The following is a 15,782-nucleotide window of genomic DNA, read 5'->3' as shown; positions in this document are numbered from 1 at the left end:
GATGGATAGTGTCAGTATGAGTGAGGTCAGTGATGTACCTGGATGGGCAGTGACAGTATGAGTGAGATCAGTGATGTACCTCGATGGGTATTGACATTATGAGTGAGGTCAGTGATGGTTCTGGATGAGTAGTGATAGTATGAGTGAGGTCAGTGATGTATCTGGTTGGGTAGTGATAGTATGTGTGATGTCAGTGATGTATTTGGATTGGTAGTGACAGTTTGAGTGATGTCAGTGATGTATCTGGATGGGTAGTGAGAGTATGAGTGAGGTCAGTGATGTATCTGGATGGGTAGTGATAGTATGTGTGATGTCAGTGATGTATTTGGATTGGTAGTGACAGTTTGAGTGATGTCAGTGATGTATCTGGATGGGTAGTGAGAGTATGAGTGAGGTCAGTGATGTATCTGGATGGGTAGTGATAGTATGTGTGATGTCAGTGATGTATTTGGATTGGTAGTGACAGTTTGAGTGAGGGCAGTGATGTATCAGGATGGGTAGTGACAGTATGAATGAGGTCAGTGATGTATCTGGATGAGTAGTGACAGTATGAGTGAGGTCAGTGCTGTATCTGGATATGTAGTGACAGTATGAGTGAGATCAGTGATGTATCTGCACGGGTTGTGTAGTATAAGTGAGGTCAGTAATATATCTGGATGAGTAGTGAAAGTATGAGTGAGCAGTGATGTATCTGGATGGCTAGTGATAGTATGAAACATAGAAACATAGAAACATAGAAAATAGGTGCAGGAGCAGGCCATTCAGCCCTTCTAGCCTGCACCGCCATTCAATGAGTTCATGGCTGAACATGAAACTTCAGTACCCCCTTCCTGCTTTCTCGCCATAACCCTTGATCCCCCGAGTAGTAAGGACTTCATCTAACTCCCTTTTGAATATATTTAGTGAATTGGCCTCAACTACTTTCTGTGGTAGAGAATTCCACAGGTTCACCACTCTCTGGGTGAAGAAGTTTCTCCTCATCTCGGTCCTAAATGGCTTACCCCTTATCCTCAGACTGTGACCCCTGGTTCTGGACTTCCCCAACATTGGGAACATTCTTTCTGCATCTAACCTGTCTAAACCCGTCAGAATTTTAAACGTTTCTATGAGGTCCCCTCTCATTCTTCTGAACTCCAGTGAATACAAGCCCAATTGATCCAATCTTTCTTGATAGGTCAGTCCTGCCATCCCGGGAATCAGTCTGGTGAACCTTCGCTGCACTCCCTCAATAGCAAGAATGTCCTTCCTCAAGTTCGGAGACCAAAACTGTACACAATACTCCAGGTGTGGCCTCACCAAGGCCCTGTACAACTGTAGCAACACCTCCCTGCCCCTGTATTCAAATCCCCTCGCTATGAAGGCCAACATGCCATTTGCTTTCTTAACCGCCTGCTGTACCTGCATGCCAACCTTCAATGACTGATGTACCATGACACCCAGGTCTCGTTGCACCTTCCCTTTTCCTAATCTGTCACCATTCAGATAATAGTCTGTCTCTCTGTTTTTACCACCAAAGTGGATAACCTCACATTTATCCACATTATACTTCATCTGCCATGCATTTGCCCACTCACCTAACCTATCCAAGTCACTCTGCAGCCTAATAGCATCCTCCTCGCAGCTCACACTGCCACCCAACTTAGTATCATCCGCAAATTTGGAGATACTGCATTTAATCCCCTCGTCTAAATCATTAATGTACAATGTAAACAGCTGAGGCCCCAGCACAGAACCTTGCGGCACTCCACTAGTCACTGCCTGCCATTCTGAAAAGTACCCGTTTACTCCTACTCTTTGCTTCCTGTCTGACAACCAGTTCTCAATCCACGTCAGCACACTACCCCCAATCCCATGTGCTTTAACTTTGCACATTAATCTCTTGTGTGGGACCTTGTCGAAAGCCTTCTGAAAGTCCAAATATACCACATCAACTGGTTCTCCTTTGTCCACTTTACTGGAAACATCCTCAAAAAATTCCAGAAGATTTGTCAAGCATGATTTCCCTTTCACAAATCCATGCTGACTTGGACCTATCATGTCACCATTTTCCAGATGCACTGCTATGACATCCTTAATAATTGATTCCATCATTTTACCCACTACTGAGGTCAGGCTGACCGGTCTATAATTCCCTGTTTTCTCTCTCCCTCCTTTTTTAAAAAGTGGGGTTACATTGGCTACCCTCCACTCCATAGGAACTGATCCAGAGTCAATGGAATGTTGGAAAATGACTGTCAATGCATCCGCTATTTCCAAGGCCACCTCCTTAAGTACTCTAGGATGCAGGCCATCAGGCCCTGGGGATTTATCTGCCTTCAATCCCATCAATTTCCCCAACACAATTTCCCGACTAATAAAGATTTCCCTCAGTTCCTCTTCCTTACTAGACCCTCTGACCCCTTTTATATCCGGAAGGTTGTTTGTATCCTCCTTAGTGAATACCGAACCAAAGTACTTGTTCAATTGATCCGCCATTTCTTTGTTCCCCGTTATGACTTCCCCTGATTCTGACTGCAGGGGACCTACGTTTGTCTTCACCAACCTTTTTCTCTTTACATACCTATAGAAACTTTTGCAATCCGCCTTAATGTTCCCTGCAAGCTTCTTCTCGTACTCCATTTTCCCTGTCCTAATCAAACCCTTTGTCCTCCTCTGCTGAGTTCTAAATTTCTCCCAGTCCCCAGGTTCGCTGCTATTTCTGGCCAATTTGTATGCCACTTCCTTGGCTTTAATACTATCCCTGATTTCCCTAGATAGCCACGGTTGAGCCACCTTCCCCTTTTTATTTTTACGCCAGACAGGAATGTACAATTGTTGTACTTCATCCATGCGGTCTCTAAATGTCTGCCATTGCCCATCCACAGTCAACCCCCTAAGTATCATTCGCCAATCTATCCTAGCCAATTCTCGCCTCATACCTTCAAAGTTACCCTTCTTTAAGTTCTGGACCATGGTCTCTGAATTTACTGTTTCATTCTCCATCCTAATGCAGAATTCCACCATATTATGGTCACTCTTCCCCAAGGGGCCTCGCACAATGAGATTGCTAATTAATCCTCTCTCATTACACAACACCCAGTCTAAGATGGCCTCCCCCCTAGTTGGTTCCTCAACATATTGGTCTAGAAAACCATCCCTTATGCACTCCAGGAAATCCTCCTCCACCGTATTGCTTCCAGTTTGGCTAGCCCAATCTATGTGCATATTAAAGTCACCCATTATAACTGCTACACCTTTATTGCATGCACCCCTAATTTCCTGTTTGATGCCCTCCCCAACATCCCTATTACTGTTTGGAGGTCTGTACACAACTCCTACTAACGTTTTTTGCCCTTTGGTGTTCTGCAGCTCTACCCATATAGATTCCACATCATCCAAGCTAATGTCTTTCCTAACTATTGCATTAATCTCCTCTTTAACCAGCAATGCTACCCCACCTCCTTTTCCTTTTATTCTATCCTTCCTGAATGTTGAATACCCCTGAATGTTGAGTTCCCAGCCCTGATCATCCTGGAGCCACGTCTCCGTAATCCCAATCACATCATATTTGTTAACATCTATTTGCACAATTAATTCATCCACCTTATTGCGGATACTCCTTGCATTAAGACACAAAGCCTTGAGGCTTGTTTTATTAACACCCTTTGTCCTTTTAGAATTTTGCTGTACAGTGGCCCTTTTTGTTCTTTGCCTTGGGTTTCTCTGCCCTACACTTTTCCTCATCTCCTTTCTGTCTTTTGCTTTTGGCTCCTTTTTGTTTCCCTCTGTCTCCCTGCATTGGTTCCCATCCCCCTGCCATATTAGTTTAAATCCTCCCCAACAGCACTAGCAAACACTCCCCCGAGGACATTGGTTCCAGTCCTGCCCAGGTGCAGACCGTCCGGTTTGTACTGGTCCCACCTCCCCCAGAACCGGTCCCAATGCCCCAGGAATTTGAATCCCTCCCTGCTGCACCACTGCTCAAGCCACGTATTCATCTGCGCTATCCTGCGATTCCTACTCTGACTATCACGTGGCACTGGTAGCAATCCCGAGATTACTACTTTTGAGGTCCTACTTTTTAATTTAGCTCCTAGCTCCTTAAATTCGTTTCGTAGGACCTCATCCCTTTTTTTGCCTATGTCGTTGGTACCAATGTGCACCACGACAACTGGCTGTTCTCCCTCCCATTTCAGAATGTCCTGCACCCGCTCCGAGACATCCTTGACCCTTGCACCAGGGAGGCAACATACCATCCTGGAGTCTCGGTTGCGGCCGCAGAAACGCCTATCTATTCCCCTCACAATTGAATCCCCTATCACTATCGCTCTCCCACTCTTTTTCTTGCCCTCCTGTGCAGCAGAGCCAGCCACGGTGCCATGAACTTGGCTGCTGCTGCCCTCCCCTGATGAGTCATTCCGCTCAACAGTACCCAAAGCGGTGTATCTGTTTTGCAGGGGGATGACCGCAGGGGACCCCTGCACTACCTTCCTTGCTCTACTCTTCCTGCTGGTCTTCCATTCCCTATCTGGCTGTGGACCCTTTCCCTGCGGTAAGACCAACTCACTACACGTGATACTCACGTCATTCTCAGCATCGTGGATGCTCCAGAGTGAATCCACCTTCAGCTCCAATTCCGTAACGCGGACCGTCAGGAGCTGGAGGCGGATACACTTCCCGCACACATAGTCGTCAGGGACACCGGAAGCGTCCCTGAGTTCCCACATGGTACAGGAGGAGCATAACACCCGACTGAGCTCTCCTGCCATGTCTTAACCCTTAGATACACTTAAACTGGTAATAACAATGTTAAAAGTTACTGACCAATATAAGAAGAAAAAGAAAAACTACTCACCAATCACCAGCCAATCACTTACCCCCTAGGCTGTGACGTCACCTTTGTATCTTTGCCTTCTCCCTGTAGCTGCACCGGTACGCCTCTCGCCGACCCCGGACTCACGCTGCTCCGAGCTCCCGCCTCCTCGACTGACTGCTCCGAGCTCCCGCTGGCCTTTATAGGCCTCTCGCCGACCCCGGACTCGCGCTGCTCCGAGCTCCCGCCTCCTCGACTGACTGCTCCGAGCTCCCGCCTCCTCGTAAGGTTAGTGATGTACCTGGATGGGTATTTACAATATGAGGGAGGTCAGTGATGTATCTGGATGGTTAGTGACAGTGTGAGTAAGGTCAGTGATGTACCTGGATGAGTAGTGATAGCAAGAGTGAGGTCAGTGATGTATCTGGATGGGTAGTGAGAGGAAGAGTGAGGTTAGTGCTGTATCTGGATGGGTAGTGAGAGGAAGAGTGAGGTTAGTGCTGTGTCTGGATGGGTAGTGAGTGTACGAGTGAGGTCAGTGATGTACCTGGAGGGGTAGTGACAGTATGAGTGAGGTCAGTGCTGTATCTGGATGGGTAGTGACAGTATGAGTGAGGTCAGTGCTGTATCTGGATGGGTAGTGACAGTATGAATGAGTTCAGTGATGTAACTGGATGGGTAGTGTCAGTATGAGTTATGTCAGTGCTATATCTGGATGGGTAGTGACAGTATGAGTGAGGTCAGTGATGTATCTGGATGTGTAGTGACAGTATGAGTGAGTTCAGTGATGTATCTGGATGAGTAGTGATAGTATGAGTAAGGGTTGTGATGTACCTGGATGGGTATTGACAGTATGAGTGAGGTCAGTGATGTATTTGATTGCTAGGGACTTTATCAGTGAGGTCAGTGATGTATCTGGATGTGTAGTGAGTGTACGAGTGAGGTCAGTGATGTACCTGGAGGGGTAGTGACAGTATGAGTGAGGTCAGTGATGTATTTGAATGCTAGGGACTTTATCAGTGAGGTCAGTGATGTATCTGGATGGGTAGTGAGAGTATGAGTAAGGTCAGTGATGTATCTGGATGGGTAGTGACAGTATGAGTAAGGTCAGTGATGTATCTGGTTGAATCGTGACAATATGAGTGAGGTCAGTGATGTATCTGGAGGGGTAGTGACAGTATGAGTGAGGTCAGTGATGTATCTGGATGGGTAGTGACAGTATGAGTGAGGTCAGTGATGTATCTGGATGGGTAGTGTCAGTATGAGTGAGGTCAGTGATGTATCTGGATGGGTAGTGACAGTATGAGTGAGGTCAGTGATGTACCTGGATGGGTAGTGACAGTATGAGTGAGGTCACTGATGCATCTGGATGGGTAGTGAGGGTATGAGTGATGTCAGTGGTGTATCTGGATTTGTAGTGACAGTTTGAGTGAGGTCAGTGATGTACCTGGATGGGTAGTGACAGTATGAGTGACGTCAGTGATGTTTCTGGATTGGTAGTGACAGTATGAGTGATGTCAGTGATGTATCTGGATTGGTCGTGACAGTATGAGTGAGATCAGTGATGTACCTGCACAGGTAGTGTAGTTTAAGTGAGGTCAGTAATGTATCTGGATGAGTAGTGAAAGTATGAGTGAGTAGTGATGTATCTGGATGAGTCGTGAAAGTATGAGTGTTTCAGTGATGTATCTGGATGGGTTGTGACAGTAGGAGTGAGGTCAGTGATGTATTTGGATGGTTAGTGATAGTATGAGTGAGGTCAGTGATGTACCTGGATGGGTATTGACAGTATGAGTGAGGTCAGTGATGTACCTGGATGGGTATTTACAATATGAGGGAGGTCAGTGATGTATCTGGATGGGTAGTGAAGGTATGAGTGAGCTCAGTGATGTACCTGGATGGGTAGTGACAGTATGAGTGAGGTCAGTGATGTACCTGGATGAGTAGGGATAGAATGATTGAGGTCAGTGATGTATCTGGATGGGTAGTGATAGCATGAGTGAGGTCAGTGATGTACCTGGATGGGTAGTGAGAGGATGAGTGAGGTTAGTGCTGTGTCTGGATGGGTACTGACAGTATAAGTGAGGTCAGTGATGTATCTGGATGATTAGTGACAATATGAGTGAGGTCACTGATGTATCTGGAAGGGTAGTGAGTGTACGAGTGAGGTCAGTGATGTACCTGGAGGGGTAGTGACAGTATGAGTGAGGTCAGTGATGTATTTGAATGCTCGGGACTTTATCAGTGAGGTCAGTGATGTATCTGGATGGGTAGTGACAGTATGAGTGAGGTCAGTGCTGTATCTTGATGGGTAGTGACAGTATGAGTGAGGTTAGTGATGTATCTGGATGGGTAGTGACATTATGAATGAGTTCAGTGATGTATCTGGATGGGTAGTGTCAGTATGAATTATGTCATTGCTATATCTGGATGGATAGTGACAGTATGAGTGAGGTCAGTGATGTATCTGGATGGGTAGTGACAGTATGGGTGAGGTCAGTGATGTATCTGGATGGGTAGTGACAGAATGAGTGAGGTCATTGATGTATCTGGATGGGTCGTGACAGTTTGAGTGAGATCAGTGATGTATCTGGATGGGTAGTGACTGTATGAGTGAGGTCAGTGATGTATCTGGATGTGTAGTGACAGTACGAGTGAGTTCAGTGATGTATCTGGATGAGTAGTGATAGTATGAGTAAGGGTAGTGATGTACCTGGATGGGTATTGACAGTATGAGTGAGGTCACTGATGTATTTGAATGCTAGGGACTTTATCAGTGAGGTCAGTGATGTATCTGGATGTGTAGTGAGTGTACGAGTGAAGTCAGTGATGTACCTGGAGGGGTAGTGACAGTATGAGTAAGGTCAGTGATGTATTTGGTTGGGTCGTGACTGTATGAGTGAGGTCAGTGATGTACCTGGAGGGGTAGTGACAGTATGAGTGAGGTCAGTGATGTATCTGGATGGGTAGTGACAGTATGAGTAAGGTCAGTGATGTATCTGGATGGGTAGTGTCAGTATGAGTGAGGTCAGTGATGTATCTGGATGGGTAGTGACAGTATGAGTGAGGTCAGTGATGTACCTGGATGGGTAGTGACATATGAGTGATGTCAGTGATGTATCTGGATTGGTCGTGACAGTATGAGTGAGATCAGTGATGTATCTGCACAGGTAGTGTAGTATAAGTGAGGTCAGTAATGTATCTGGATGAGTAGTGAAAGTATGAGTGAGCAGTGATGTATCTGGATGAGTCGTGAAAGTATGAGTGTTTCAGTGATGTATCTGGATGGGTAGTGACAGTAGGAGTGAGGTCAGTGATGTATTTGGATGGTTAGTGATAGTATGAGTGAGGTCAGTGATGTACCTGGATGGGTATTGACAATATGAGCGAGGTCAGTGATGTATCTGGATGGGTAGTGACAGTATGAGTGAGGTCAGTGATGTACATGGATGGGTATTGACAGCATGAGTGAGCTCAGTGATGTATCTGGATGGGTAGTGACAGTATGCCTGAGGTCAGTGATGTATCTGGATGGGTAGTGACAGCGTGAGTGAGGTCAGTGATGGATCTGGATGAGTAGTGACAGTATGAGTGAGGTCAGTGATGTATCTGGATGTGTAGTGATAGCATGAGTGAGGTCAGTGATGTATCTGGATGGGTAGTGACAGTATGAGTGAGGTCAGTGATGTATCTGGATGGCTAGTGACAGTATGAGCGAGGTCAGTGATGTATCTGGATGATTAGTGACATTATGAGTGAGGTCACTGATGTATCTGGATGGATAGTGAGTGTACGAGTGAGGTCAGTGATGTACCTGGAGGGGTAGTGAGAGTATGAGTAAGGTCAGTGATGTATCTGGATGGGCAGTGTCAGTATGAGTGAGGTCAGTGATGTATCTGGATGGGTAGTGTCAGTAAGAGTTATTTCAGTGATGTTTCTGGATGGGTAGTGACAGTATGAGTGAGGTCAGTGATGTATCTGGATGGGTAGTGAGAGTATGAGTGAGGTAATTGATGTATCTGGATGGGTCGTGACAGTCTGAGTGAGATCAGTGATGTATCTGGATGGGTAGTGACTGTATGAGTGAGTTCAGTGATGTACCTGGATGGGTAGTGACAGTATGAGTGAGGTCACTGATGCATCTGGATGGGTAGTGAGAGTATGAGTGAGGTCAGTGGTGCATCTGGATGGCTAGTGAGAGTATGAGTGAGGTCAGTGATGTATCTGGATGGGTAGTGACAGTATGAGTGAGGTCAGTGATGTACCTGGATGGGTCGTGAAAGTATGAGTGAGGTCAGTGATGTATCTGGATGGGTAGTGACAGTGTGAGTAAGGTCAGTAATGCACCTGGATGGGTAGAGAACGTATGAGTGAGGTCAGTGATGTATCTGGATGGGTAGTTATAGTATGAGTAAGGTCAATGATGTACCTGGATGGGTAGTGCCAGTATGAGTGAGGTCAGTGATGTGTCTGAATGGGTAATGATAGTAAGAGTGAGGTCAGTGATGTACCTGGATGGGTAGTGATAGCATGAGTGAGGTCACTGCTGTATCTGGATGGGTAGTGACAGTATGAGTAAGGTCAGTGATGTATCTGGATGGGTAGTGTCAGTATGAGTGAGGTCAGTGATGTATCTGGATGGGTAGTGACAGTATGAGTGAGGTCAGTGATGTACCTGGATGGGTAGTGACATATGAGTGAGGTCACTGATGCATCTGGATGGGTAGTGAGGGTATGAGTGATGTCAGTGATGTTTCTGGATTGGTAGTGACAGTTTGAGTGTGGTCAGTGATGTACCTGGATGGGTAGTGACAGTATGAGTGACGTCAGTGATGTTTCTGGATTGGTAGTGACAGTATGAGTGATGTCAGTGATGTATCTGGATTGGTCGTGACAGTATGAGTGAGATCAGTGATGTATCTGCACAGGTAGTGTAGTATAAGTGAGGTCAGTAATGTATCTGGATGAGTAGTGAAAGTATGAGTGAACAGTGATGTATCTGGATGAGTCGTGAAAGTATGAGTGTTTCAGTGATGTATCTGGATGGGTTGTGACAGTAGGAGTGAGGTCAGTGATGTATTTGGATGGTTAGTGATAGTATGAGTGAGGTCAGTGATGTACCTGGATGGGTATTGACAATATGAGCGAGGTCAGTGATGTATCTGGATGGGTAGTGACAGTATGAGTGAGGTCAGTGATGTACATGGATGGGTAGTGACAGTATGAGTGAGGTCAGTGATGTATCTGGATGGGTAGTGACAGTGTGAGTGAGGTCAGTGATGCATCTGGATGGATATTGACTGTGTGAGTGAGGTCAGTGATGTACCTGGATGAGTCGTGAAAGTATGAGTGTTTTCAGTGATGTATCTGGATGGGTAGTGACAGTAGGAGTGAGGTCAGTGATGTATTTGGATGGGTGGTGATAGTATGAGTGAGGTCAGTGATGTACCTGGATGGGCATTGACAATATGAGTGAGGTCAGTGATGTATCTGGATGGGTAGTGACAGTATGAGTGAGGTCAGTGATGTACATGGATGGGTATTGACAGCATGAGTGAGGTCAGTGATGTATCTGGATGGGTAGTGACAGTATGCCTGTGGTCAGTGATGTATCTGGATGGGTAGTGACAGCGTGAGTGAGGTCAGTGATGGATCTGGATGAGTAGAGACAGTATGAGTGAGGTCAGTGATGTATCTGGATGTGTAGTGATAGCATGAGTGAGGTCAGTGATGTATCTGGATGGGTAGTGACAGTATGAGTGAGGTCAGTGATGTATCTGGATGGCTAGTGACAGTATGAGTGAGGTCAGTGATGTACCTGGATGGGTAGTGAGATTATGAGTGAGGTCAGTGCTGTGTCTGGATGGGTACTGACAGTATAAGTGAGGTCAGTGATGTATCTGGATGGCTAGTGACAGTATGAGTGAGGTCAGTGATGTACCTGGATGGGTAGTGAGATTATGAGTGAGGTCAGTGCTGTGTCTGGATGGGTACTGACAGTATAAGTGAGGTCAGTGATGTATCTGGATGATTAGTGACATTATGAGTGAGGTCACTGATGTATTTGGATGGGTAGTGAGTGTACGAGTGAGGTCAGTGATGTACCTGGAGGGGTAGTGAGAGTATGAGTGAGGTCAGTGATGCATCTGGATGGGAAGTGAGAGTATGAGTGATGTCAGTGATGTATCTGGATGGGTAGTGACAGTGTGAGTAAGGTCAGTAATGCACCTGGATGGGTAGAGATCGTATGAGTGAGGTCAATGATGTACCTGGATGGGTAGTGACAGTATGAGTTAGGTCAGTGATGTATCTGAATGGGTAGTGACAGTTGGAGTGAGGTCAGTGATGTATTTGGATTGGTAGTGACAGTATGAGTGAGGTCAGTAATGCACCTGGATGGGTAGAGAACGTATGAGTGAGGTCAGTGATGTATCTGGATTGGTAGTTATAGTATGAGTAAAGTCAATGATGTACCTGGATGGGTAGTGCCAGTATGAGTGAGGTCAGTGATGTGTCTGAATGGGTAGTGATAGTAAGAGTGAGGTCAGTGATGTATCTGGATGGGAAGTGATAGCATGAGTGAGGTCAGTGATGTATCTGGATGGGTAGTGACAGTATGAGTGAGGTCAGTGATGTGTCTGAATGGGTAGTGATAGTAAGAGTGAGGTCAGTGATGTATCTGGATGGGAAGTGATAGCATGAGTGAGGTCACTGCTGTATCTGAATGTGTAGTGACAGGATGAGTGAGGTCAGTGCTGCACCTGGATGGATATTGACAGTAGGAGTGAGGTCAGTGATGTACCTGGATGGGTATTGACAATATGAGTGAGGTCAGTGATGTATCTGGATGGGCATTGACAATATGAGTGAGGTCAGTGATGTATCTGGATGGGTAGTGACAGTATGAATGTGGTCAGTGATGTTCCTGGATGGGTAGTGAGAGTATGAGTGAGATCAATGATGTATCTGGATGGGTAGTGAATGTACGAGTGAGGTCAGTGATGTACCTGGAGGGGTAGTGACAGTATGAGTGAGGTCAGTGATGTATCTGGATGGGTAGTGTCAGTATGAGTTATGTCAGTGCTATATCTGGATGGGTCGTGACAGTATGAGTGAGGTCAGTGATGTATCTGGACGGGTAGTGAAAGTATGAGTGAGGTCAGTGATGTATCTGGATGGGTAGTGACAGTATGAGTGAGGTCATTGATGTACCTGGATGGGTCGTGACAGTTTGAGTGAGATCAGTGATGTATCTGGATGGGTAGTGACTGTATGAGTGCGTTCAGTGATGTACCTGGATGGGTAGTGACAGTATGAGTGAGGTCACTGATGCATCTGGATGGGTAGTGAGAGTATGAGTGAGGTCAGTGATGCATCTGGATGGGTAGTGACAGAATGAGTGAGGTCAGTGATGTATCTGGATGGGTAGTGACAGTGTAAGTAAGGTCAGTAATGCAACTGGATGGGTAGAGAACGTATGAGTGAGGTCAGTGATGTATCTGGATGGGTAGTTATAGTATGAGTAAGGTCAATGATGTACCTGGATGGATAGTGCAAGTATGAGTGAGGTCAGTGATGTGTCTGAATGGGTAGTGATAGTAAGAGTGAGGTCAGTGATGTATCTGGATGGGTAGTGATAGCATGAGTGAGGTCACTGCTGTATCTGAATGTGTAGTGACTGTATGAGTGAGGTCAGTGCTGTACCTGGATGGATATTGACTGTAGGAGTGAGGTCAGTGATGTACCTGGATGGGTATTGACAATATGAGTGAGGTCAGTGATGTATCTGGATGGGCATTGACAATATGAATGAGGTCAGTGATGTATCTGGATGGGTAGTGACAGTATGAATGTGGTCAGTGATGTTCCTGGATGGGTAGTGACCCTATGAGTGAGATCAGTGATGTATCTGCATAGTTAGTGATAGTATGAGTGAGGTCAGTGATGTACCTGGATGGGTAGTGACAGTATGAGTGAGATCAGTGATGTGTCTGGATTGTAGTGAGAGTATGAGTGAGGTCAGTGATGCATCTGGATGGGTAGTGAGAGTATGAGTGATGTCAGTAATGTATCTGGATTGGTAGTGACAGTTTGAGTGAGGTCAGTGATGTATCTGGATGGGTAGTGACAGTATGAATGAGGTCAGTGATGAATCTGGATGTGTAGTGATATTATGAGTGAGGTCAGTGCTGTATCTGGATGTGTAGTGACAGTATGAGTGAGATCAGTGATGTGTCTGGATTGTAGTGAGAGGATGCGTGAGGTTAGTGCTGTGTCTGGATGGGTACTGACAGTACAAGTGATGTCAGTGATGTATCTGGATGATTAGTGAGATTATGAGTGAGGTCACTGATGTATCTGGATGGGTAGTGAGTGTACGAGTGAGGTCAGTGATGTACCTGGAGGGCTGGTGACAGTATGAGTGAGGTCAGTGATGTATCTGGATGGGTAGTGTCAGTATGAGTTATGTCAGTGCTATATCTGGATGGGTAGTGACAGTATGAGTGAGGTCAGTGATGTATCTGGATGGGTTAGTGACAGTAGGAGTGAGGTCAGTGATGTATCTGGATGAGTAGTGACAGTATGAGTGAGGTCATTGATGTATCTGGATGGGTCGTGACAGTTTGAGTGAGATCAGTGATGTATCTGGATGGGTAGTGACTGTATGAGTGAGGTCACTGATGCATCTGGATGGGTAGTGAGAGTATGAGTGAGGTCAGTGATGCATCTGGATGGGTAGTGAGGGTATGAGTGATGTCAGTGATGTATCTGGATGGGTAGTGACAGTGTGAGTAAGGTCAGTAATGCACCTGGATGGGTAGAGATCGTATGAGTGAGGTCAGTGATGTATCTGTATGGGTAGTTATAGTCTGAGTAAGGTCAATGATGTACCTGGATGGGCAGTGCCAGTATGAGTGAGGTCAGTGATGTGTCTGAATGGGTAGTGATAGGAAGAGTGAGGTCAGTGATGTATCTGGATGGGAAGTGATAGCATGAGTGAGGTCACTGCTGTATCTGAAAGTGTAGTGACAGTATGAGTGAGGTCAGTGCTGCACCTGGATGGATATTGACAGTAGGAGTGAGGTCAGTGATGTACCTGGATGGGTATTGACAATATGAGTGAGGTCATTGATGTATCTGGATGGGCATTGACAATATGAGTGAGGTCAGTGATGTATCTGGATGGGTAGTGACAGTATGAATGTGGTCAGTGATGATCCTGGATGGGTAGTGACAGTATGAGTGAGATAAGTGATGTATCTGCATAGTTAGTGATAGTATGAGTGAGGTCAGTGATGTATCTGGATAGGTAGTGACAGTGTGAGTAAGGTCAGTGATGTACCTGGATGGGTAGTGACAGTATGAGTGATGTCAGTGATGTATCTGGATTGGTAGTGACAGTTTGAGTGAGGTCAGTGATGTATCTGGATGGGTAGTGACAGTATGTCTGAGGTCATTGATGAATCTGGATGTGTAGTGATAGTATGAGTGAGGTCAGTGCTGTATCTGGATGTGTAGTGACAGTATGAGTGAGGTCAGTGATGTATCTGGATGGGTAGTGAAAGTATGAGTGAGGTCAGTGATGTATCTGGATGGGTAGTGACAGTATGAGTGAGGTCATTGATGTACCTGGATGGGTCGTGACAGTTTGAGTGTGATCAGTGATGTATCTGGATGGGTAGTGACTGTATGAGTGAGTTCAGTGATGTACCTGGATGGGTAGTGACAGTATGAGTGAGGTCATTGATGCATCTGGATGGGTAGTGAGAGTATGAGTGAGGTCAGTGATGCATCTGGATGGGTAGTGAGGGTATGAGTGATGTCAGTGATGTATCTGGATGGGTAGTGACAGTGTGAGTAAGGTCAGTAATGCAGCTGGATGGGTAGAGATCGTATGAGTGAGGTCAGTGATGTATCTGGATGGGTAGTTACAGTATGAGTGAGGTCAGTGATGTATCTGAATGGGTAGTGACAGTAGGAGTGAGGTCAGTGATGTATTTGGATTGGTAGTGACTGTATGAGTGAGGTCAGTGATGTATCTGGATGGGTAGTGACAGTATGAGTGAGGTCAGTGTTGTACCTGGATGGGTCGTGACAGAATGAGTGAGGTCAGTGATGTATCTGGATGGGTAGTGACAGTGTGAGTAAGGTCAGTAATGCATCTGGATGTGTAGAGAACGTATGAGTGAGGTCAGTGATGTATCTGGATGGGTAGTTATAGTATGAGTAAGGTCAATGATGTACCTGGATGGGTAGTGCCAGTATGAGTGAGGTCAGTGATGTGTCTGAATGGGTAGTGATAGTAAGAGTGAGGTCAGTGATGTATCTGGATGGGTAGTGACAATATGAGTGAGGTCAGTGATGTATCTGGATGGGCATTGACAATATGAGTGAGGTCAGTGATGTATCTGGATGGGTAGTGACAGTATGAATGTGGTCAGTGATGTTCCTGGATGGGTAGTGACCCTATGAGTGAGATCAGTGATGTATCTGCATAGTTAGTGATAGTATGAGTGAGGTCAGTGATGTATCTGGATAGGTAGAGACAGTGTGAGTAAGGTCAGTGATGTACCTGGATGGGCAGTGACAGTATGAGTGAGATCAGTGATGTCTCTGGATTGTAGTGAGAGTATGAGTGAGGTCAGTGATGCATCTGGATGGGTAGTGAGAGTATGAGTGATGTCAGTGATGTATCTGGATTGGTAGTGACAGTTTGAGTGAGGTCAGTGATGTATCTGGATGGGTAGTGACAGTATGAATGAGGTCAGTGATGAATCTGGATGTGTAGTGATATTATGAGTGAGGTCAGTGCTGTATCTGGATGTGTAGTGACAGTATGAGTGAGATCAGTGATGTACCTGGATGGGTAGTGACAGTATGAGTGAGGTCAGTGATATATCTGGATGGGTAGTGACAGTGTGAGTGAGGTCAGTGAAGTATCTGGATGAGTAGTGACAGTATGAGAGAGGTCAGTGATGTATCTGGATGG

The sequence above is a fragment of the Pristiophorus japonicus genome, unplaced genomic scaffold (genome assembly GCF_044704955.1).
Source record: "Pristiophorus japonicus isolate sPriJap1 unplaced genomic scaffold, sPriJap1.hap1 HAP1_SCAFFOLD_33, whole genome shotgun sequence".
Taxonomy (NCBI): domain Eukaryota; kingdom Metazoa; phylum Chordata; class Chondrichthyes; family Pristiophoridae; genus Pristiophorus; species Pristiophorus japonicus.
Note: the sequence above shows the minus strand (reverse complement) of the source record.